The sequence below is a fragment of the Cryptomeria japonica genome, chromosome 2 (genome assembly GCF_030272615.1).
Source record: "Cryptomeria japonica chromosome 2, Sugi_1.0, whole genome shotgun sequence".
Lineage (NCBI taxonomy): Eukaryota > Viridiplantae > Streptophyta > Pinopsida > Cupressales > Cupressaceae > Cryptomeria > Cryptomeria japonica.
The window spans coordinates 603,293,959-603,320,897 of NC_081406.1; the positions used below are offsets into that span (position 1 = coordinate 603,293,959).

The following is a 26,939-nucleotide window of genomic DNA, read 5'->3' on the forward strand; positions in this document are numbered from 1 at the left end:
ACCAATCACCAAAATCATCCCAAAGATTCTTCACAATACATTACAACAAAATAACTCAGTTCTTCCAGCATTACCGGTTGCTGAATCTTCAATCTTGCATAGGAATTAATATGAGAGACTAGGATTGCAAAATAAACTACCTCAAACAACCAATCAACTAACTCTTTCACCGCAACCAAAATGGAGATCTGTACAATGTACACATGCTCTATCGCATACTATATTCCACCTTCCAGACTTAAGCATAAATGAATAACAAACTTCTGGTAGAACAATTTTACATATAATGGATAGAATTTCTGAGCTAAGTTTCCATCAATGAAAACCCAAAAACAAATCTCATGCACTAATCTCTATCGATATAGTGTCTCTTGCCAACAATCTCCCCCTTTGGCATTGATGACAACACTTGTGAAAAATGACATTATAGCTACAAAACTTCAAAACTGAAACAACTCAATAAGCTCCCTCTGAGAATGTACATCATTTTTCATACCTCTCTCTTCCCCTTTGACAGCAATGCCAAAGATAGGAATTTTCCAAAATTTACATACAAGAATATGCTCAATAACTTACAAGAATTTGAAAATGATTGCAAAAATTGTCTTTAGGGACTGCAAGTGATCATCCTAAACTTTCTTCAAATTCTCCAAAATGTTGATCAGAGAACTAAAAAGATAAGTGTGTTTCTGTGCTCCTCTTAGATCTTTCGGAACAATCTTATTCACAGCATTCATGGCATCCTACTGACTGCTCAACAAGGCGTCTAATTGAGGAGATCAAATTCTGGAGTCTACTCTATCATTTTCTTGATTAAGGCTCTTGATTTTGTCTAGTAGAGCCATCACCTGTGCTTCGTAGTTACTAGCAAAAATTGATTGAGAGACATAAAATTGAGATATATCAGCTAATTGCCCTTCACATTCCTTAATCTTCTTATCTATCTCAATTGTAAACTTAGGCAAAATAAGACATGATTTGTATATCTTACTGCCTTCATCTAATGCCTCCTGAATAGTCTTCAAACTAGAGATCAAACTAACTCTATTGCCTTCAACCATTTTCAAACCTTTCCTTAGCCACATGGGATTGAATTGTTTAAGGACCTTTCCATCAGTCGCTTTCTCCAAAGGTACAAAATGAGAATCAATTGTCTTCAGCATACACCTTAGCTTCCCAGAGGGTGAGTCCTCTAAATGTTGCTTGAATGATGGCAAAATTTTCTCCAACACATTTGTAGCCATAGATATTAGTTCTTTGTCTTCAGAATGATATTTCAATAAGTCTTCCCTCACCTTGGCTTGTGCGAGAGTTGCAAGTTTCAATGCTTGAATAGGGGACAATGAGCTAAGATCTATAGGTCCTTGAGTGAGATCAATTGTGTCAGTGATTATTTGCTTTCCCTTGTCCACAGTCATAGTGTCTCTTGCCACTGGAACCTATTTATCCTTTTCTCCATCCTTCTCTTTCTCTTCCTTCCTCTTCATCTTTACCCTTTTCATCTCTAACCTCCTCGACTTCCTTCTCAGATTCAACATTTGTCACTGGAGGATTCTCATCAACTTCACCAGAGTCAGTAACCTTCTCATTATCAACAGTGTCATCTCCAACTATATCTTGTACATTTGTCTGAACATATAGCGTGGAGGTATCATCCTATACATGCATTTTCAGAGGGGTGTTATCTTTTGTCGGATTAACTTCATACTTGTTCTCTTCCAAAACTTTTTTCAAAATTGTTTATGTCTCCTTAACCACCTCATTAATTTTTCTGAGCATGATCTTGTTAACTATCTTTTTGATTCTAAATATGCTCCTCAGAAGGTTAAGGATTCTATCAACTTTACTCTTTTAAGTTATAGCACACAAGTTAACCAATATATACTCTTTTATTCTTTCATCCTCCAAACTAGCCTTATGCCTTCTAGCATCCAAAATTTCATATAAACCCTTCGGAATCATAGATGATAATTCTATTAGGGCTTTTCTATATACATTCATATACTATATAACAACTTCCTCTATTGCTCTTTGATCATTTTCATCACAGTTCTCATAGTATTCTGATATATTCTTCAAATTTCCTTCCTTCACTACTTCGTCAACAATCTAACTAAGTGAAATAGGGGGCACAACAATATAGGTGCCTGCTATTTTTCTACACTTTAGAGCTTCATCAAGCTCAGACTTAGGCTTTATAGTGCCTCTCCCTAAGCCATCTATCTCTTTTAAATAACAATAGATCTCTTTAATACAACGTGGTCTACTTAATGATGATTTGATAGTATTTTATTGTGTACTAACCCTATCTATGATGATGATGGCAATGTTAATGTTTGTTGATTGTGAGTATCTTCTACTGCGTTCATGATAAGGGATGATGTCATATCACTCATTTGTGAGCATGATATGATGTTGTGATTTCCTTTCACTTGTCTTTTTATTTCATGATATATTATTGTATATGTTGTTGTATACGTGTTGGTGGTGACAGGTTTGCAGGTACTAGACATCGACTCGACCTATCTTCACAGGTCTGAGTGTGTCTTATCCCAATGGCACGTTGATTGGAGTTGACATGAGAACCCACCCTATACTCTAGGTTTAAGTTGATCACCTTTGTCAGTTTAGTGTCTTGTTGTGAGTTGTTGTTTGGCGTCTAGTGATTCCTTGGGCTATCCTATGTTGGTTTGCTTGTGTAGTGTTGTGTTTATTGATTGGTTAAATTATTAATTAATTGATTAAATTGATTCATACATTTTAATAATATTAAATTAAATTAATAGGTTAATATAATTTATAATAATAAAATAAATAATTAGTTGGTATAAATAATTAAATATTAATGTGAGATTATTATTGTTATTGTTATTTATTCTTGGTTTATTGAGGATTATTTATTGATATTAATGATTAATTATTATTTATTGATTATTAATTATTTGTGGTATTTATTGATGCCCCTTGATTATTTATAATTGGGCTTTTATAATTATTTGTGTCCATGATTTTATCAGTTGTTTATATTATTATTCTCTTGTTACTCTTTTGGGTTAATTAGTAGATTCTTTCTACCTACCCTATTATTCTATTAGTTATTCTTTTGGGTAAGTTAATTAAATAATATTTTATTAATCTTACCTTGGTTTATGTGAAAGGTAGGTAAGAAATATATTATTTTGCATTATTTTGATTGGTCGATATTTTCTATAGTTTTGGTTTGATTTTCTATTTATTGGGCCGGCTATGTTTTTTCCGGGTTACTATCTGGATTTTCTTCTACAAGTTTTGTGTTTGAAGTTTGAATATTTTTGGGTTTGAAGTTTGAAGATTTCTTGACTTGGATTGTGGATTGTGATTCTTCAATTTTCTTCCATTACTTCTATTATCAAGGTTGGGGAAAATCTTCTTCCTGTGTGTTTTATTTTCAAAAAGATTATTTGCATTGTGTTTTCATGAAAGATTATCTTTAGGGCTTGTTGGGAAAATATATAGATATTCCATAAAGTTTCTATATAGTTGGATTGTTAATATTTCATGGAATAATTATAACCTATAGTTTTATAATATAGTTTTGGGAGTTATATTCTTTGCATTTTTGGTTAGTCGTGCATGACCGACACTCCAATTTATTGGGTCTGCGTATTTGATTTCTTGGGTGTAGATCCTAGTTGAGTTTGTCAGATTGGTTTTGTTTTTTGGAAGCTAGTCGGTTTCCTAGTTTGCCAGGAGTTTGGTCATTTGTTTTCCTTTTCCTGTGATTTTTTATGGCTGAACATTGCCAGGAGTTACTATTTCTAAGTCGAATCGTGTCCTTAAGAGTTCATTTTGGGTTTGGATTTTATATCCCTTAGCTTCATAATGGATTTGCATCTCTTTTTATTATATTTTTGGGATTTATTTCATGCCTTTGATTTTATATTGCTATCATAATTTTATCATTTTCTCTTGTTTTGTCTAAGTAAATGCGCTATTTTAACATATACGCTAAAACTATTGGCATATGCAAGATTCTATTTAGCAAATGTGTGAAACTGTCTACATATGTGCTATGTTGTTATGCATATGTGCTATGTTGTTATGCATATGCACTATTATTTTATAAATGCATTTCAACTTGTTCTAAATGCTCTTCAGAGTTTTATATATGCGCTATAGGAATTAGTAAAAGCATTGTAGGATTTTGTAAATGTGTTGTTCTGCAGAATAAATGCCCTAAACTGTCAGTTTGAGTCACTTTCATAGTTTTGACTACTTTTTGAGTTTTCTGTCTTTAATTTTTGACTTCCAAAGGTTGTGATTAGATGCTTGAGTTATGTCAGGAAGGTTGTATGAGTTGATTGATGCAATACTTGGTTTATTTGGCATATTTGTAAGATTATTATAAGTTGGGCTCTTGATTGAATTATTTATGTTGGTTCTTGATTGTGCATTGGTTAAGCCCATGGTCTCGTTGAGATATTTTCATGATGTACATTTTATCCTAAGGTCTAGGTGCATGAAAGGGGGAGAGTGGGCTTCTTAGTCAGTGATTGGGATCACATGGAGAGGGTTGCAAGGTGTGCCGGAGGTCTAGATCATTGGGTATCTCACGGAAATTTTTCCTCGTAAATAATTGATAACCTAACTAAAATACCTAGGTTGGGTAGATTAGTTAATCTTAATAAGATAATAAAATATGTTATCTCCTTTGCCTTTCCTTGCGGTAGAGGACTAGGATAGGACTGGGAAGTCCTTCGCAACCCAAGTAAGCTAATCTTCCTCACTCCACAAAGGGACATGGCTCCACATGTGCTTTGGGATAACTGGGACTAGTGCCCAAGTACCCACATGTTGCATGTGATGAAATTATTTTCCCTACATGTAGGTCCTAGTGCCTTAAGCTTCTTTGATGTGTCGCCTCTGGGGTCTTGTGTTGTGGTTTTCGTATTTAATTTATATGTTTGGTTTTCTTGTTGTTGTTTTGGTCTATTCCCCAGTTATTAGGTGTCATCTTAGACATAGAGTATGAGTGGGATCTTGTGTCATCCCCTAGAATGGGGGGTGGTTCCTTTGGCTCCACATGGTCAGATGGTTTGATGCCTTCTTCCATTGGGATGTTCCTCATTGGATGCTCTTGCGTAGTTGTGGATATCTTATCTCTTAAGCATGGATGGATTCTTGTAGTAGATTGATGTAAATAATTATATGGCAATGAATGTATTAATTCATGATGTAATTATAATATAAATAATGCTATGTTCCTTGTTGTGAAGGACATTGTATTCATGTAATAGCATGTTGGCTTCTTGACTACCCTAGCAGAGGTAGCAATCTTCTTTACTTCCCACACTACTTCATTAGATTTTTTCTCTTCCTCAAGAATAGCTACCGCATAGACTCTTTCAGTCTTCCATTTCTTCCTCTTCTCTATTCCACCAGATTATTTGGTTTGGGGCTTAAGTGGAGGGACAAGCTTCTGAGCACTGGAGGAAGGTGCTGACTTCATTTTCCTTGGCTTCATATGAGTCACCAGTTTAGTCTTCTTGGGTTGGATCATATCCTCCTCCTTTAGGATATTCTGCTCTCTAGCCATGTGGACTATTAGGGTTTCAAGCAGATCCGAAGCAAATATGAACTAACAATTATATGCAGATTTAAATACAAAAGATAAAGAAATAAAATAGGACATAGATAACACAGAGATTTAACGTGGTTCACCCAGAATGGGTTACGTCCACCATACATAGTCGTCCAATCTTTCTTATTATCCAGCAAAAAATAGTACATCAACCTTACAATGCCTTAAGCATCCCAGCCGCTTATAACATGCGTTTTTAGGGCAACAAACAAAGTCAGCCTTTTTTAGGGTTTTATTACAATGTCGGTTTTTATCAACAAAAAACGGCAAAAAAAATACTTTGCTGATCAGTCGCCACATTTCAACAATCTCCCACTTGGAGACTGATACTACATGACACCACTGTACATGCAACATCCGCTAGATAAAACACTAGGACTTGACTGGCATAAATTCCACAATTATCAATCAAGAAGACCAACAGAAACTGATGAAGAAATTAGCTTCTCCTGTGGAACTGCCTTTGTGAACATATCAGTAGGATTCTCACTTGTGTGAATCTTCTCAAGCCATAATTGACCCTCCTCCAAAATAGTCCGGATGAAGTGGTACCTGAGCTGAATGTGCTTTGTCCTTGAATGAAAAGCAGAGTTCTTCGCAAGATGAATGGCACTCTGGCTATCAGTATACAATGGGCTATCCTCTTGTGTCTGACCCAATTCCTTCAGAAAACATTGCAACCAAATCATCTCTTTGCTGACTTCTGTAGCAGCAACATACTCAGCTTCAGTGGTTGAAAGTGCAACAACCTTTTGCAACCTAGAAATCCAACTGACTGCAGTTCCCCCTATAGTAAAAACATACCCTATAGTACTCCTCCATGAATCAATACCACCCGCCAGATCAGAGTCAACAAATCCACTTAGAGCAGCATTAGATCCTTTGAAACATAATGCCTTCGCAGTAGTTCCTTTCAAATACCGAAGAATCCATTTCACAGCATTCCAATGTTCCATACCCGGATTACTCATAAACCTACTCACAACTCCCACTGCATGTGCAATATCTGGCCTTGTGCATACCATTGCATACATTAGACTACCAACAACTGATGAATACGGGATGTTAGACATCTTATTAACCTCTTCCTGTGCCTTTGGGCACATCTCCTTAGTCAATTTGAAATGACTAGCCAAAGGTGTACTAACTGCTTTTGCATCCTGCATGTTAAATCTTTTCAACACCTTCTTTATATACTCACTTTGGGACAAATTCAAGGTTCTATTTTTCCTGTCCCGTGTAATCCTCATACCGAGAATTTGCTTAGCTGCACCCAAATCCTTCATAGCAAATGACCTGGCTAATTTCTGTTTAAGATCATTTATATGTTGCATGTTAGACCCAGCAACAAGCATGTCATCAACATAAAGCAACAGGATAATATAACTGCCATTATCAAATCTCTTAAAATATACACAATGATCATAATGACATCTATGATAACCGTGTTCAGCCATGAAACTATCAAATTTTAAATACCATTGTCGGGGTGCTTGCTTTAGGCCATACAGACTTTTCTTCAACCTGCACACCAAGTTCTCCTTACCTTTGACCTCATATCCCTGTGGTTGCAACATGTAAATTTCCTCCTCCAAATCTCCATGGAGAAAAGCTATTTTGACATCTAATTGTTCAAGATGTAAATCATCTGCAGCCACAAGACTAAGTACAGTTCTAATTGAAGTCATTTTTACAACTGGAGAAAATATTTCATCATAATCTTTACCCTTTTTCTGTGCAAAACCTTTTACCACAAGTCTGGCCTTATATCTTTTCTGACCTCGTTCCTCCTCCTTCAGTTGATAAACCCATTTGTTAGACAAGGCTCTTTTTTCTACAGGTAAAGGAACTAAGTTCCAAGTCTTATTTTTCATCAAGGAGTCCATCTCCTCTTTCATGCCTAGCTCCCACTGTTGTTTGGCATCTACCTGCATTGCTTCTTCATATTCTTCTGGTTCACCAGAATCTATTAATAAAATAGAATACAAAGAAGGAGAAAATCTTTCAGGGGGTCTACTTGTCCTCGTAGAACGTCTAACACTTGCAAGAGTTTGTGGGACAATCTATTGTTGCCAAGCATCAGGTACCTGTGGCATTTCATTTTCAGGAATCTCATCCAACACCACATATTCTTGTTTGTCTTGTTCATGCTTCTTTTCCTGCATTTGTTCTTTATACATAACCTTCTCATTGAATATAACATCTCTACTTCTAATTATTTTCTTATTTTCAAAATCCCATAACCGATAGCCATATTCATCTATCCCATATCCAATGAAGGTACATTTCTGAGATTTAGCATCAAGCTTGGTTCTGTTTTCTTTATCAACATGGACAAAAGCTTCGCAACCAAAAGTTTTTAGAAAAGAATAATTTACCTTTTTACCAGTCCATGCCTCCTCTGGAATACCACCATCCAAAGGGGTTGAAGGTCCTCTATTTATCAAATAGACAGTAGTATGTACAGCATCTGCCCAAAAATGTAAGGGCAATCTAGCATGCAATCTCATACTCCTCGCACGTTCCATGATGGTCCTATTCACTCTCTCTGACACAACATTTTCCTATGGAGTTCCTGGAACTGTCTTCTGCTTTCGAATCCCATTTAAGGAACAGTAATCTTCAAATGCTTTGCTGCAATACTCACCTCCATTATCCGATCTGAGACACTTCAACTTTTTTTCTGTCTCATTCTCAACCAAAGCTTTCCATTTCTTAAAAGTTTCAAAAACATCTGATTTTTGTTTTAGGAAATATATCCATGTTTTTCTGGTTGAGTCATCAATAAAAATAACATAATAACAAGAGCCACCAAGAGATGATACCTGAGCCGGTCCCCATACATCTGAATGTACAAGCTCTAACTTCTCACTCTTCTTCTCTTTCCCAACCTTGAGAAATCTAACTCTTTTCTGTTTACCATAAACACAGTTTTCACAGAACTCTAAATCAATCTTCTTTAGTCCTGGCAATAGATTTTTGGAGTGAAGGATTTTCATCCCTTTCTCACTCATGTGCCCAAGCCTATGGTGCCACATTATCTAATCTGTTCTTGCAACATTTATTGTTGTTGTCCCTGCAGTAACTTTATCTGTAGCAGCTAAGGTAGAGTAAGTGTTACCAGTACACAGATATAATGTGCCTACCTTCACACCTTTAGCTACTACTAACGATCCTTTAGTGACCTTCCACATACTGTCTGAGAAGGTAACTATGCAACCTTCACTACCTAGTTGCCCTGCAGAAATTAAATTTCTTCTTAAATTAGGAACATGTCTTACCTCCTGTAGAAACCAGTCATTACCATTCTGCAACTTGATCTTTATCTTTCCTTTTCCAACAATTTGACAGGGCTCATCATCACCCAAATATACCTGTCCAAAATCACCTTGAACATAATCTAGAAAATATTTTCTATGGGGTGTAGCATGAAATGAAGCCCCAGAATCTATTACCTAGGAATCATTAACATTATCCAAACATAAGATTAAAGCATCTTGTAAAGTATTACTTGCAATATTAGCTTCCTTACTGTCATTTTCATTTTTGTCTCCTTCTTTGTTTTTCCGAGACCAACAGTCTTTCTTTAGATGACCAGGCTTTCCGCAGTACCAGCAATCTTTCTTTCCTCTAGATTGAGAGTGTCCTTTCTTTGACTTCCCTCGTGACTTCTCATTCCCAGGGCCTTTTCCTCTTTCCTTTGATCTTCCTTTGTTCTCCACATTCAAAACACTACCCGATGATGTTGGAGTCTCGCCTATGCTTTTCCATCGCATTTCCTCGCTTAGGATAACACCAACAATATCATCAAATACCAAAGTATTTTTACCAGAGACAGAGTTGCTTACAGTCATAACCAAGCTATTCCAGCTTTCTAGCAAAGAACATAAAATCAAGAGAGCCCTAACCTCTTCTGCAAAGGTAATTTTTACCGAAGACAATTGACTGGTAATGGTATTAAATTCATTTAAATGCTCCGCTACAGATCCTCCCTCCCTCATTTTCAAATTAAACAAATGCTTCATAAGAAATACCTTATTCGAAGCTGAGGGTTTCTCATACAGCTTAGCCAATGTTGCCATCAAATCTACAGTCATTTTTGCTTCTATTATATTGAATGCTACAGATGACGCAAGGCACAATCGAATGGATCCCAATGCCTTTCTATCTAAAATGTCCCACTCTTCATCTGATATTGTGGTCGGTTTCTTTGCCTTTCCTTCAAATGGCCGCCACAAATCCTTTTGATACAGGTAATCCTCCATCTGCATTTTCCATAACTGATAATTCTAGCCGTTAAACTTTTCGACCTTGAATTTGGAATCCTCCATTGCTCCCACTCAAATCTGAAAGTCCTGCCAATTTACAGAAAACCTCGCTCTGAAACCAATTGTTAGGGTTTCAAGCAGATCTGAAGCAAATATGAACTAACAATTATATGCAGATTTAAATACAAAAGATAAAGAAATAAAACAGGACACAGATAACATAGAGATTTAACGTGGTTCACCCAGAATGGGTTACATCCACCATACACAGCCGTCCAATCTTTCTTATTATCCAGCAAAAAATAGTACATCAACCTTACAATGCCTTAAGCATCCCAGCCGCTTATAACATGCATTTTTAGGGCAACAAACAAAGTTGGACTTTTTTAGGGTTTTATTACAATGTCGGTTTTCATCAACAAAAAACGGCAAAAAAAATACTTTGCTGATCAGTCGCCACATTTCAACAGTGGACAACTTCCTTTGTTATACCCATGTTTTCCGTGAGCTGTTCAACTTCTTTCCTTACTCTCTTCTACATACTACTTTACTCTCTTCTACATATCGGTTTAGTCAAAAGGTGTTGAGAATACATGTCAAGAGTATTAGCATCAACTTAATACCCTATGGTCATGATCCATACCGTTCTTGGCTCAACTGCTTACATTAGACATTGATCAATTTCCACCATGAAGCATATGGTGTTCTCATATTTTTCTACAATCTCCTTCAAGATCCTTTCCCTAGTCAACATGATGTTTTGGAAAGACTTGAAATATCCCCACATAACAACTTTTTGTGCTTGAGCATCATCAAATCCTTGCAAAGATTCCTTAATCTACAAAACCACTGGTTTATCATATGCCCATTGTACCTTTTACCTACACCGGGGATCTCCTTCAAGAAGTAAAGTGCCAAACTTAAAGATATGCTTCTTTTCTTGATCAATCTTCTTCAAATTGCTCAGAAGCTCACTCAGTAGTACTCCACATAAATAGTATAACTTATCCTCTTTTAGAATTTGATATGCTACATATATAGCTATACCGAAGATTGAATTAGCTCTGCTAGATTGATATATCTTATATCCTATCACCATGGATGAGAATATCACATCATACTCAATAATATCACTTATTATCATGGATCTTCTATCATGTTGTGAATCGGTTACCTCTATTATAGTTGTGTTCTTTACATTTCTCAAATCGAGGACTTCACCAATTGCATTCAAATATGTTACCACTTGGATAGCACTCTTGGTGATCTTGTATGGTTTACATCTAGCCATATAAATTCATCATGTACTCTGCTCAGGATATACCTAACCCATTCGAGTTCATTGAAAACTAAAAAGTTCATGAGCTAAATGAAACCCTTATCCTACAAAAAATTGAAATTGGGTTTAAGATTGCCCATACTGTCAATCATGTGCTTGGTGTAAAGTGATAAAATTTATGTGTTACTGAGCTCCTCAATATTGCAGTCGATATATGTCCTAATGTCCTCAACATGCAATACCCCGTACGAAATAGATGAGAATGTACCATTTGGATCATCTTCCATTGATTTGTATGGATGCTTCTTGAATTGATGCCTTTCCCTATCAGTTATCTCAAAAATAAGTGAAGTTGCCACACCAGAACCAAATGATGCCATTATCGAAATCTAGGTTATGAACAAATAGCTTCAAAGTCCAGAAAATACCTTTTTGACTTCAGTCCAATGCAAGAAATCTTTGTCGAATCTTCACAAGCTCTGTTTTCACTGCAGAGAATTCTTCACCACACTCTTTTGCTCTTTCTCTTTGTACACAATGTGAAAAGTGAATGTTAAAATTCCTTTTTATCTTCCTCATACTTGATTTTAAGGTGCAATAAATGCTCAACCCTAAAGTTCTTCTGGATGCTCGAAAACTCATGAATATTGTACCAGAGCATCAAATCTTCTAAATATCTCTCAGCATCATTTGCAACCATCTACAGCCGGTTACAGATTTGAGAAAGGGGGTTTTAAGCATCTGCATGAAAAGCTTCCCCCTAAGGCCAAATGCTTTAGTTATCGGATGAGGATCCAACACCATAATCAGATGCAGACCCATTTGCTGCATTTGAATCTTTTTTTTTAGCCCACATCTTCTTGTATTGATCCTTTACCTCTTCAACATTCTCTCATGCACTAATCTCTACTGGTACAGTGTCTCTTGCCAACACAACTAACACATATGAGATCCTGTAATGAAATTACCTCTTCCCAAAACTTCTTAATCAGTGGGATGAATGTAGGATTCCTAAACCACATAGCTTCCATTTTGAAAGGAGGTCTTGATTTTGGCCTATCCTCAAATAGAGATAAAGAAATTGGGAAATGGTCTGACCTTGGGATTGATAAAATAGATGAATGGAAATAATGAATAAATGTTAACCAATGATCATTAAAAAAAAAAAGATCCAACCTCTCTGAGATCTACAAGAACCCCTTCCTTCTATTTGTCCAAGTGAACCTACCATTATCCGAAATACAATCATAAATCCCATTAGTACACACAAACCTCTTGGAATCCTCCATGACTCTTGGAGGAGGAATACTACCACCTCACTTCTTAGATTCATGCAATACTGCATTAAAATATACCCTAATGACCACCGAAACTGTTCTCAATTGAGTCAATAACACGCTAAAAAAAGACCATAACTACTTCTTGAGCCTCATTCTATTAAGTCCATATACATTAAACAACCAGAAGGATGATAATAAATTCAATGACTTGACCACCACTAGTTGCTAATTATCTCTAGAAGCAATGTGCTCAACATTAACCACCTTCTTATTCCATAAAATCACTAGGCCACTCGAAGCCCCTTGTGCACCAACTCCAATGTAGCTCCACTTCAACCACTATTTAAAAAATAGATCCACCTAATCTAAAACAAATAAGAATGTCATGATTAAGAATGTCTAACCGATGCTTAACCAAGCACCGCTTGTTAGGGGCATTGAGGCCTCTAACATTCATTGATAGGAGCCTCATTGATTCTTGGGAGATCTCCTCACTCTCCTAGATCTTAATGATGTCTCAATTGTTGCTTGTATACCTGCAATAATCTCCTACTAAGCTCTTGCAAATTTAGATTTCTTTCATCTTTTTTATTTTACGTTGACAAAAGGAGAACACTCATTCACTCTTTCTATTTGAAAATTTGGGACCAATGTAGAGGTTTCCCTTGGTAGCAATGTGCTCGGATTGAATGTTAGCTGAGTGACTTGAACACCACCATCAACCTGTGTCAACTTTAGGTCCCTAAAGGCTAACTTTCCTGGCATCGTCTACCCAGCCCTACGATGCACCAGCATCTTATGTATACAATACATGTTACATATACATATAACTGCATTTCGATGCATCGTAGAGGCTGTATAGACGGTGTCAACTTTTCTAACCCTCCTGATTTGCCTAAATCCACTACTGCATAGGTTGCCAAATCTCCCAATTTATTTAAATCAAGTTCTTCTAGGGTAGCGTTACTGTTCTCATTGGCACCAAAATTCATACCATCAATCTTGAAAGGACTGACGAAATCCTCCTTATCCTTATTAGTCTCAGCTAGATGACATGGAAATTCATCCAAGATTTTATTCTGCTCTTCGTCAAGATATTCATCAACCAAACCTGTGACCTCAATTCTCACATTTTCCAAGAGGTCGTTTACCGTACCAATAATCTAATGATCGGGTACTTTCCCTGATCTCTAATTCTTTGGCACTGTCTCTTCTTGCAAACCTGGGCTTTGTCTCGGGCCAAAAATTCTATTTTGCGCCCGCACAGGAGAGGCATTAGTTGCTTTTTCCCTATCATCTCCATCTTGAACAAATCGCTAGGAAAAGTTGGTGATAGAAGTAAAACAGGCAAGGGAAATCCAAAAATATTTCGGAGGTTAGTGCCAAGTCCCATTCTTTTATTTGATAACCATATGTGTCTCGAGGACAATGGATTTGTTGTTAATGACTAGCAACCTGGTAATGATTTGACCATTCATCATCTTCAACTCTATTTTTTTGTTGGTTACCCAAAATATTTCCCAAATATTCCAAAATGGAGGCCTCTCTATACTCAAAAGGTAAACAACCAAGTCCAACCCAGGCTAGGAAAACAGACCGTCTAGCCAAATCTAGTACAAAATTTGGGGACCAGGTAGAAATAGTGAAAAAAGAATCTTTAAAAAGGAAAAACCCTAACTGCGGGTCATTATCTTTGGCCATTACATTATCAAATATGAGAAATAATGTATTTGAAGATACAACAGATACATCAGAGATTTTTTCCCAAGGATCTAATACGTGCTCGTGAAAAGAGGAAATGGGTATATCTGAGTCCCACACCTGAACAAACACTACTGTCTGCTGTAACTCGAAATTATTGAAACCATGTGCATTCTTGAAAGGCCCAGCATCAACAAATCTTGGGGCTTCTTCCTCCAAACCATATAGTTCCAATAATCATGACTGGTTTGTTGTTGTCCATTATTGGCCCTATTATGTCTTTATCCCCTTGAATGAAGAAAGCCATTCTGAAGCTGCTGATTGCGAGTTTGAGAAGGGTTAGGGATTTGGACGAACACTTTTCTTGTTCTGGCAGGCCTATTTCTTGGATTGACTTTATTATATTTTTGAAAAGTTTGTCATTTGCCAGACCGTCTTCCAACAAGGATCTGAATAGGCAGAGAAACCCAACGATATGAAAGATTTTTTTGGCATCTAACATAGGGCATATTTACGGCATCCAACTTGCTTGTTTAGATTATTCAGGTTTTCATGGGAATCTATTTTCTTATTGTGCATGAAGATTGAATGTAGCTTGGAAGGCAAATTTGTTGAATTGCACTCTATTTGCAGAGCTCTATTGTTTACCCTTATTGAAAAAAACATAATCCTATTGGAACCGATTGCATTATCAAGAACTTATAGTTACTTGTCATCTTGCCTGACCTCAGTATGATGATAAATCTTTGCTAATCTTGAATGTGAATTTACCCCAACTTTTGTAAAATCAAGGTTCAAGTATGCTATTATATGCTTGATGATTGAAAAATTTAAAGAATTTATTGGTATGCAATTAAATAATAATGTAATTACTTTTTATAAATAATTAAATAAAAAATATATAATTTCAAAATCACAATAATCAATTTCATTAATCATAAAATGCTTCCACATTTAATGTCTGCATATTAAATACATTTTTAATTTGTTCAAATTTATAGATATATTAAAAGAAATAGGTAATATCATTTGTTGTAAAAAAAATTTCTAACATATTCACTTAAAATAAGTATGATGTAATTTGTACTTTTATATATTGCCTAGTTTAATTTAGACAATGTGCATTTGGAAGGCATTCACACAATCTTATATCATATATAATGATATTGATACTTTAAAATAGATATTATATTTTTTTATTATTATAAACAATAAAGAATTTTAGAAGATACCGTAACCTTTTATATAATCATATAGATTAATCTAGAAAATAGAAAACATTTACAAACAAAAATTATGCTTAAAATCAACATAGGACATAAGTGTATTAGAAAAATGGTCAACAGTTCTTTATATAAACGTCAGTCTTCATCGACAAAAAGTACACACTTTGAAAAGAACAAGATCATTAAGGCTTTCAACTACCCCACAACCCTTTGACAGGGCACGTTAAACATCTATCAAATTTGACATATAATTGCCATTTATTTTGATAAATGAAACAAAAGCTTAATAGTTTGAAAATAACCAAAAATAGAGAAGAAACTCCTCTACTACACATAAATGCCAGCAAATCGTTGTAGAGGTTCTTGTATTCCTTTTCCCTCTCCTGTTCTATACTTAACCATATCCCCAAACTTAAATCCTTTATACTGTTGTGGGTGTTTATCATCAACAAACTCAATTGGTGTCTGGAAAAAGATTGAAAATGCCCAAACATAAACAAGATTGTTGTTTTCTCACCATCACTTGATGTTTCAGAGTACGAATCCTTCCATTACTCCATGCCTAATTTCTCAAAAAAGTCATAAAAGAAAATTGTATTAATAAAAGATTAAATTGATCACATAAAACAATAATTGCATCATGCCATAAAATTATAAGAATAAACGTTATATAAAGACACAAAAGGTTTGAACAACACTTAACAATAGAAACTATAGAAGCAAATAATAACACCAATGCTTGAGAGAGCCACAAGCGTCACTTGGAAGCTATCGCCAGCCATGGCCACAAACGAGTTGGGGATGGGTTTCACGTTAATCCAATTGCCTTCCCTGTTGCAAACTTGTAACCCACCACAGGAATCCTCATGTAGTATGGTAATGCTATTCCCATCCGTATGAGCTGGGAGACCAGTCGATTCAGTGCACAACTCAGAAGTCAAGTCATACAAATTCATACGGAAGATCCCCTTCCCATGGTCGAAGTGAGTAGCATAGTATTTTCTCACTCCAAAGCTCTCAAGAATTACTTGGTGCACTTTATTTAACAGTTGCATCATCTCACTGGTGTATTCTTCCATAGTCTCGCTGTCCCAAAAGCATGAACAATTCAGAGGAAACCCTAAAAAATAAAAGAAAAGAAAGCAGCCTTAAAGGAAAGAATAAAGAGGCAGGTTTCCTACCAGAAGTTTTGATTTCCTTGAGGAGACATGAGATGGGTGAAGTCTTTTATAGCCTGTGGATCACGAGTGCTCGGGAGGGCGATGCCAAGGCTTTCATAAAAGGGGACTGCAGCTACTCCGCCTAGATAACCAGCATAAGGAATGGGAGAGACATTTTTCTTTTTCGTCTCTGTGGGAAGCTTGAAAACTTCCCGGCATTCCTGCTTTGCTTTGAGAAGAAGATCTTGTTAGGAATAATTAAGATTGTCTAGAAAATAATAGAATATTTCTAGAGTCTTTTAGGAGCTGTTTTAAAAAAAATAGAGTTGTTGTAAAAAGAAGTTTCCAGAGTTTAGAGTTTTCTAGAAAGCAAGAAGATTCTAGGCTTCAAAGATATAATAGCTATATATATGTGTGATTGAGGACAGCTGCTGTACACAGTTTTTTGAATTGAATATATATATCTTTTCTAACCCTGTTTTGCCCTGTTTTTTATCTGTTTATGGTTGCTGTTATGTTTTTATTTTCTGGGACTGTTTTTACATGGTATCAGAGCTAGAAAAACATTGCTAGATATTGCTGGAAGTGGTTTGTTTGCAGGTCCGATATATTATTGGAGTGATATTTGGTTGCAAGGCTGTTATATTGCTAGAGTAATATCTGTTTGAAGGCTGATTTTTTGCTAACATGGGTTCTTCAAATGAAGTTTTGCCTATTTTTGATTGAAGTGGTTTTGCAGATTGGAAGATTGCAGTCAAAAATGCTCTAAGAGAGAAGGCTTTATGGCGGATAGTGAATAAAGAAATTGGAGAACCTCAACAAAATGACAAAGAAAAGGAGTTGTGGAAATGCAAGTTGGAGCAAGCTAGAGGTATTATTGGTAAAGCTTTGAGCCCCAATCTGAATAGAAGATTTGTTGATGTTGATAATCCAATAGAGCTGTGGGAGAATTTAGAAAAGGATTATAAAGATGCAGACATTGCTAGCATGTTTAGTATAGAAGAAAAATTGATGAATTTAAAATGTCTGATTACTTCAATGAAGTTACCTTTTTAAATGCTCAGCTCAAAAAAATAGGTGTTGAATATGCCAAAAAAGATTTTCAATTGATTGCAATGGTTGAAAGTAAGCTTCCTCAGCCATATAAGGTATTTAAGGAATCAAGGAAAAGGGTTCTTCAACTAAATCCCAATACCCCCCAACAAACTTTTGATCAATTTTGCAAGTCTATTTTAGATGAAAAAGTTCAGCTTATTAAAGAAGGACATATTAAAAAGAATCATGCATATTTAGCCAAAAGTAAATTTTTTAGAAATGATGGAAAAAAGAATTGGAAAGGAAATAATAAATTTTGAAATAATGAAGGTTCTAACCTTTTTTCTAGAAATGATGGTGCAAAAAAACAAGCAGGAAGAAAACCCATTATTTGCAGGCATTGTGGAGGTGAGAATCACATGGAGAAATTTTGTTTGAAGAAGAGGGACAATGAAAGACAACAATATAAGTCCAAGCAAGAAATTTTTAAGAATGGGAAGAAGGATAAACATAGCTTCATAGCCATCTCTTTAAAAAGGCAAGAGAAATCAAATGAGGAGGTAATTGCTACACCCAAGAGTAAATCTAGTGTTAAGGGGGGATACTTTGCTTTAGATTCTAATAAAGAATGGATTTTAGATTCAGGGGCATCATCTCACATGACTGGGGATAGATCTTTGTTTATTGATTTTTATGAAGGGGAGAATTCAGATCAAGAGATTTCTATTGGCAATGAAATGAAACTTCCAGTTTTAGGAACAGGGACTGTTAATATAACAAATGGATCTTTAAAGAATGTTTTACTGGTTGAAGGATTGGGGGTGAATCTTATTTCAGTATATAAAATAGTTCAAGCTGGATATGAGTTTGTTGTGTCTGTTGATCAAGTTATTGTTAGAGATAAAAAAACCCAAGCAATATAATTGCTATTGGTAAAATTGACCATAAAGAGAATCTATTTAAATTTGTGGGGTTTGTTGATGATAAATTCACACTCTCTCATGCTTTTATTGCTCAAACTGATTATATGTCAAAACTTTGGCATGCTAGACTTGGACATATAAATTATAGAAAATTACATGATATGGTTAGAATGGATATGGTTAGAGGATTAACAAAAATGTCAGATTGTGAAGGTGTGTGTGAAGGTTGTGTGTTAGGGAAACATCATCGAGATCCTTTTGATTCAGGTAAAGCATGGAGAGCTAATCATCCTTTGCAACTCATTAATAGTGATTTATGTGAACCAGGCTATCCTTCACTTTCAGGTGCTAGGTACCTTCTCACTTTTATTGATGGTTACAGCAGGAGAGTATGGGTTTATTTTCTTGAAAGGAAAAATGAAGTATTTGAAGTTTTTTAGAAGTTTAAGGTATTAGTTGAAAATCAAAGTGGGAAAACAATTAAATGCTTAAGAACCGATAATGGGGGTGAATATTGCAATTATGCATTTGAGTTATTTTGTGAAAATTATGGTATTAAGGTGCAAAGAACAATTCCTTATACTCCTCAACAAAACGGGGTGGCTGAACGAATGAATAGAACTCTTTTAGAAATGGCTCATTGTATGTTGCATTTTAAAAGTTTACATAATAAATTTTGGGGTTTGGCTGTTTCTTGTGTTGTACATATTATAAATAGAATTCCCACTAAAGCTCTCACACATATCACTCCTGAAGAAGCGTGGAGTGGTAGGAAACCTCACATTGGTTATTTTAAAGTTTTTGGGTTTATTGCTTGAGCACACATTCCTGATGAAAAGAGAAAAAAGTTAGAACCAAAGAGTCATAAGTGTTTGTTTATGAGTTATAGTGAAGAATCAAAGGCTTATAGGTTATATGATTTGACAACAAACAAGGTCTTTGTTAGTAGAGATGTGAAGTTTGATGAGCATTCACAACTTACAACCACTCCCTCTCACTCTACAACAACAAATGCTTCTCATTTTTCAGATATTTTAGAAAGCAATGGTGACTACATTGATAAGGATACAAATGATGACAATACTATTGAAAATGAAACAACTAATGCTTGTAATCAGTCATTTTCTGTAGGTAGTGATGATGAAGAAGATGATTTTTCAGCTAGACAAAAGACAAGGAGTGTTGAAGAAATATATGGGCAAGGCTCAAGGATCCAAGCATGAAATGGTAGTGCTCTCATGGCCAAAGTATTGCATGTAAATGACCCAAGATCATATGAGGAAGCTAGTGGGAAGAAAGAATGGGAGCAAGCTATGAAAGAAGAATATGATGCTTTGGTGAAAAATAAAACTTGGGAACTTGTGCCACTTCCCAAAGGTAAGAATGTGATTGGTTGCAAATGGGTTTATAAAACAAAATTTAAATCAGATGGTGCTATAGAAAAATTTAAAGCTAGATTGGTGGCTAAGGGATTCAATCAAAAAGTGGGTGTTGATTATGAAGAAACGTTTGCTCCTGTCATTAAAAAGAATACAATTAGAATTATTCTTTCTTTGGCTACTAGTCTTCGGTGGCATATTCATCAAATGGATGTCAAAATGCTTTCTTAAATGGAGATTTATATGAAGAAATATATATGGATCAACCACCAAGTTTTGTAGATCAGCAACATCCTAATCTTGTTTGCAGATTAAAGAAGACACTTTATGGACTTAAGCAGGCACCAAGGGGGAATGAGAAGATTGACAAGTATTTTCAGCGTCATGGGTTTAAAAAATGTAAATCAGATCCAAATCTTTATGTGAAGAAAGTGCAAAATGACATTATTATTGTTGCAGTTTATGTAGATGATTTGCTTATAGCTAGATCAAATATTGGGTTGATTAATGACTTAAAATCAGATCTTAAGGGAACATTTTTTATGAGTGATTTGGGTGAACTAAATTATTTTCTTGGCTTGCAAGTTAGTAGGCTTCATGATGGGTTGTTTATTTCTCAAACAAAATATGCTTTGGATCTTTTAGAAAAAATTCAAATGGTTGAATGCAAGCCAGCCCCTACTCCTTTTCAATTTGGAGTTAAGCTTACTAAGGAATGTACTTCCAAGAAGGTGGATGCTACTTTATATAGACAGCTTATTGGTAGCTTGGTTTATCTAACACATTCTAGACCAGACATTTGTTTTGTAGTCAATATGGTATCTAGATCTATGCAAGAACCAAAAGAAAGTCATTGGTTGGCTGCCAAAAGGATTTTGCGATATATTTGTGGAACCATTTACTATGGTATACATTATAGTTACAAGTCTTCAGCTTCTTTGATTGGCTTTACAGATTCAGACTGGGGAGGTGATATAGATGACAGGAAATCTACCGGTGGTTATATTTTTCAGCTTAGGTCAAGTCCAATTACATGGAGCAACAAAAAACAAACAACTACATCATTGTCCTCATGTGAAGCAAAATATAGAACAGCAAAAGAAGCTGGAAAGGAAGCAGTTTGGATTCGCAACCTTTTATTTGAGCTTAATTTTGGACAAAGTTCAGCTACTCCTTTGTATTGTGATAATCAAAGTGCTATACAAGTTGCAAATAATCTTATTTTTCATGCTAAAACAAAACACATTGAGATTGATGTTCACTATATTCGGGATCTTGTTCAAGCCAATTTTGTTAATCTCCAATTCTGTCCAATTGAAGACCAAGCAGCTGATATATTTACTAAGAGTATGCTTGAGGCCAAATTTCTGAAATTACGGGGTATGCTAGGCATGATTGAGGTGAACATTAAGGGGGGATAGTAATATAATGTTCCCCTTTCTTTTGATTTTTCTTTGTATTCTTCTAACCAATCTTAAGGGGGGATGTTAGGAATAATTAAGATTGTCTAGAAAATAATAGAATATTTCTAGAGTCTTCCAGGAGCTGTTTTAAAAAAACAGAGCTGTTGTAAAAAGAAGTTTCCAGAGTGTAGAGTTTTCTAGAAAGCAAGAAGATTCTAGGCTTCAAAGACTGTAATAGCTATATATGTGTGTGATTGAGGAAATTGAATATATATATCTTTTCTAACCTTGTTTTGCCCTGTTTTTTATCTGTTTATGGTTGCTGTTATGTTTTTATTTTCTGGGACTGTTTTTACAGATCTGGTGAGATTCCATGGTTTACAATTCGAAAGCAGCCCAGTTCTTGGCAAGCTTCTCTCAACGCCTGCAAACATTTGTCCTCACCGCAGCGAGAGAGATCCAGAATGGGAATATCTTCCAGCTTTGCTTCACACTCATAAGATCCCATTGCAGGAGCCATGGCGTACAGAGTGGGCTACACTTGATATAACAACACGATTGCGTTGAATTTCCATCGTAAGGGCAGCTGTTTCTTAACATATAGGTCCCACATTGCACTTGGCCCATTTTTTTCCAAAAAAATAGATAAGATTCAAAAGTCTCGTTCACACCTCCACGGAGAAAAAAATTAGATAAGATTCAAAAGTTTCATTCACACCTCCACGGAGATTTTGGTGTGGTTTAAGCCCGTAAAGAGCAATAACGTAAAATCACTGACGTTGATAATGGCATTAACGACAAGGGGGGATCTTATCAGGAGTGACGAGTGACGAGAGAGGTGGGGTTGACTAACTAACCTAATATATAATTTCCATTTCTCTCTACCATCAGGAGTGAACACATTCGGCAGCCGCTATTCTCCATTAAAAATTGCATGCGTAAGGCATGATACCAGATTTCAACTTGCGTTGGACACAGCATATGGTGTCATGATCAATCGCCATCTATGCTGATAGGATCTATAATAGTTATTAATGGGGTACATTTCAATCTTGTTATTGAGAGTTAAAATAACTTCTAATTGGTACACTTCAATCTTGTCATTTTCTATCGTGATGGATTTTGACCACACATATGTGTTGGTATATAGGGGAAGAGCATCATATTCATTATAGTTAATTTTGTGTATTCACTTATTCTAAATAGTACATAGGATTTTGATGATTTACTTTGTATTGTTTTCATATGTGACTTAACTACTTATAGCTATTGTTCTGACTTTTAGGTAGTAAAGATGAATGCTATGTGATCCGCTATGTGCATAAGGGTCAAAAAATGATCATTTAGAAGTGTTGCCTAATACCTACTTACACATGCCCTAATCAACATGTACAAAAATTGTCAATACTTATGCACAAATTCCGTAGTAGTCGTGCGCTATGGGTAATAGTAAAATTGCAAAACTCCTCCAATTAAAGTACAAATTTTAAGTATTGGGGGTACAAGTAGGTGGCTATTGGTACATGTGAAATTTATTAATGAGCTTTTAGTTATCATTTTTTGGTTTCTTTAAAGTTGGTAATTGGGAAGTTGGGTGAGCAAGGAGTGAACCGTCATTGGAACATGCTTGGCTACTAGACCATTTCCCCTACAACCAAATCTTACAAATACAAGCTATTTTGTTGTCATCCTTTTACTTTGAGTTTTATAAAAAGAGTTACAAATGATAAAAATATGAACTTTGTAAATGGATAAAGATAATTTATTGGTACCTTTTGACATAAAAACTAATAATTTGTATCATTTTTTGGTTGGTTTTCCAAGGAATGATGTTCAAGTATTTATTTGTGCTTAGGTGTTTATATATGTTTATAGAGGACACTATTAGTTTCCAAAGCGATTTTAATTTTGAGTTTAGATATAATTCCTTTTGGTAGGTTTCTCTATAAATTTTAACTTATTATATTTTAATATGTGTTATGAAGATATTTTTCTTGAACATTGAGAAGTATAGTTTAATTCATAGAAGAAAAATACTAATTGATAGGTACAAAAATGAGATTGTCATCTTATGGATGCAAACTAATATCTCAAATTGCTATTACATATCATTGACAACATTAATAAGGTTCAACTTTAGCCCTAATAGGAGAGATAAACACTCTGGTTTAATATTCATCTTTTGTATGGAAAGGATTTGAAATTAGGAGATGTTTAACATATAGGTTAAATAATAGGAAAATGATAACCTCAACACTAATTGTATATTACAAAATAGAAAACTAACATAGTAACTCAGACATGGAAATTAGACATAGAAAGGAACTTGTAGTTGCAAGTTGAACATAAAATGTCATACTAGTGTTCTTGGTACCTAGTCTGATGGTGTTTGTACAAAAGGAATAAAGTAGGTTCATAGTCAAGAGGTCCTATAGGTTTATCTCTCCAAAATTTAGTCAAATACTGTAGGGTTAATGTATTGGGCATCCTAGTCCAAGAAATTTCGCCTATCTCAAATCTAGGAATGTTTTTTGTTGTCTTCTCTACGCACCTATAACACTCTCTATTGTTGAATCTAAATATTGACATGTGAAAAATGGGAATGAAGGGTTGTATTATGTATAGGTTTACTTAAGTCAAAACTTGTGTTGGTGCTCCCACCTTCACTACAACTATGATTGACTGAAAAGAGAGCTTGACCTTAGAAGGACATAGGCTAAAAAACAATGGAAATGCTTGAACTGACAAATATCAACTTAAGTGTGAAATCCTTTGCATGAACTCTCACTTAAGTCTTGATGTTGCTTAGAAGATGATAATGCATTCTTTCATCATGGAGGAACACAATATGGTTGATCATGCTTGTAGAAATAAAGATGTAGAATTGAATGTTTCTTGCTCCTTGATTGCAAATCTATGCTTAATTTCCTTGTGTATGCTTGATTGAATGCTCATAATAAGACTTATAGTTGATATGAGTTTTAAGTGGGAGAGCGATTTGTATTTATATACAACTTTTCAGATTTTATTTCTAGGGAGGGTCAAAATTAGAGGGCAATTTCTTGCTACTTGCAAAATCACCATCCAAAATTCAAATTTTGGGGTCAAAATGCATGGATAGGGGTGTTCAGTTTCCTAGTTTAGGACAAGGGCACTAGCGACCTATTCTTATCATTTTGGGCAAAAAATAAGGTCATGAATAGGGGAATGCACCCAGTTAATGGAAATGGTCCTAAAACTAAGCACAATCAGACATGAATTTGGTACACATTAGGAACAACTTCCAAAGTGAGTGTTCAAACTAAGTGTGAAATAATAAGGAATACAATTTACTATGTTGCATTTATCCTCTACTTTAGTAGGAGTATTAGTTTATTCTCATACTATCGTTAAAATATGGAGAAGCCAAATATTCTTTCATCAATACATAAAAGAGACAAGACAACACTAAGCTTGGCAAGGTGATAGCCCCTAAGACTTAATATCTATCAATCTACAATTTCAAGACAAAATGCAAGTACAAAGTGAGAAATATGATCTACATTGGTGGTACACATGGAGCATGCAAAACACAAATGTATGGCATCTAAGACTAGTAAGATCTAAAAGAGCTTACTAGGAGCCATATGAAAAAGACAAGGGATGACATAGAGGACTAGTAAGATCCTCACACACTAACTAAGATTCATGTTAGAACACACAAATTATGACTTCTAGGGATAGAACACACAAAGTATGGTCCCTAGGGCTAGTATGATCCTCAAATACTTACTAGGATCCATGGCCACAAGGAATCAAAAGGCTAGCAAGTTTCATTATGCTAGGTAGCTCATAAACAAGTGATGATATCACACAAACTATCGAGTTGTGTTATTCTAGGCGAGATTCATGCCAATGGAGATTACAAGGCTAAGAAATATTCTCTATTTTGGGTGATCTTGATAGGAGACTGCAAAAAGGTGTTTCAAGAGAATAAATAAATTCATAGTGTGTGATCAAAGTGTACAACCAATCTTGCATGGCATGTGCACAAAGTGAAATGCATAAAGGATTGTATGCTCCCACTTTAAAGTAATTGTGTATGCCAATTAGGAGAAATTCCTTTAAGTTAGTATACATTTCAAAATAAGAACATCACAACACTAAATTGCCTACAAATTTAGGTAAGTCATGTTGATATTCACATACAACTAGGAGTACATATGGATCCACAGATTTGGGGTCAATATGTGCATAATATAAGTAATGTATATCAATATGATTTTTTAAAATTGTCCTCATCCCCCAAATGTAGAAAAATTATGAGCACATCACAACACTAAATTGCCTCCAAATTTAGGCAAGTCATGTTGATATTCACATACAACTAGGAGTACATAGGGATCCATAGATTTGGGGTCAATATGTGCATAATATAAATAATGTATATCAACATGATTTTTAAAAATTGACCTCATCCCCCAAATGTAGCAAAATTATGAGTACAGTGTTATTGTGAGGATCCAGTTATTATTGAGAGGGGGGGTTGAATCAGTAATAAGGATAAACTATAACTTTTCACCAATCTACAAAATACTTCACAAAACAATTCATAACCAATATCGGTAGCTGATTAACCAATCTCCAAATTAGATTTACCAAAACATTACCAGTGGAAACTTAAGTGTTCATCATTAAGCAAATATAGTAAAGACATCAAATGTATAACTCAACAATACATCCACAACATGAACACAAAGATTTTTCACGTGGAAACCCAAATGGGAAAAACCACGATGGGAATTGGTACCCACAATTTAAATGCACTCTTTCAGAATGCGCCCTATTAGGAGCTTTACAACAATGCTCGGTTAAGAGAAAACCCTATTAGGAGTCACCGGGTCAAGGGATTTTACAAATTATCTTTGTTAGGAGCTTTACCCTATTAGGAGTAACCTCACTAGAAGAATTAAACCCAAATTAATGAGCCACCTGGTGAAGGGATTTTACAACTTAGCTCTCTTAGGAGCTTTACCCTATTAGGAGTAACCTCACTGGAGGATTTAAACCCAAATTAATTAGCCACTTGATGAAGGGATTTACAAGATCACGCCTATTAGGAACTACCCAGTTAAGGGATTTTAATGTTGTTGTAACTGTTAGGAAACAACAAATAAATGATCTAGACTTAGCACTTCATAGCTTGCTATTATAGATCCTTGTCAGCTCCAATCTGCTTCTCTCGTGCAAACATCTCAATCTGGTTCAGCACACACACACACACACACACACACAAACACACACACACACACACACACACACACACACACACACACACACACACACACACACACACACACACACACATCTTTGATCACTAACACAATAAACCTTCTAAAACTCAACCTAAATAGACTTTGCAATTAGGTCGGTTATATAACCCTAACTTACAATATATCTACATCATAGATCATATCAAATCATTATAAATCATTGCATATCATCATACATATCATTACAACAAATTACAAGACAATTACAGTCATTCAATGATCATAACTCATCACTGCATATCGATCTGATAAGCTATCAAACCGTTAACACATTCTGCTAAGCACTTCGCTGCTTCCCAAGAAATTTGATCCTTGTATGCCCTAAAAAAATATCTTATCTCTTCACTCATATT

The 26,939-nt window shown here is 35.3% G+C and overlaps 1 pseudogene; it reads right to left on the reverse strand.

The window, feature by feature from the left end:
• Positions 1 to 1,443: 1,443 nt before the first annotated feature.
• Positions 1,444 to 26,939, reverse strand: part of LOC131062967 (2-oxoglutarate-dependent dioxygenase AOP3-like) — a 56,510-nt pseudogene continuing 31,014 nt past the window's right edge.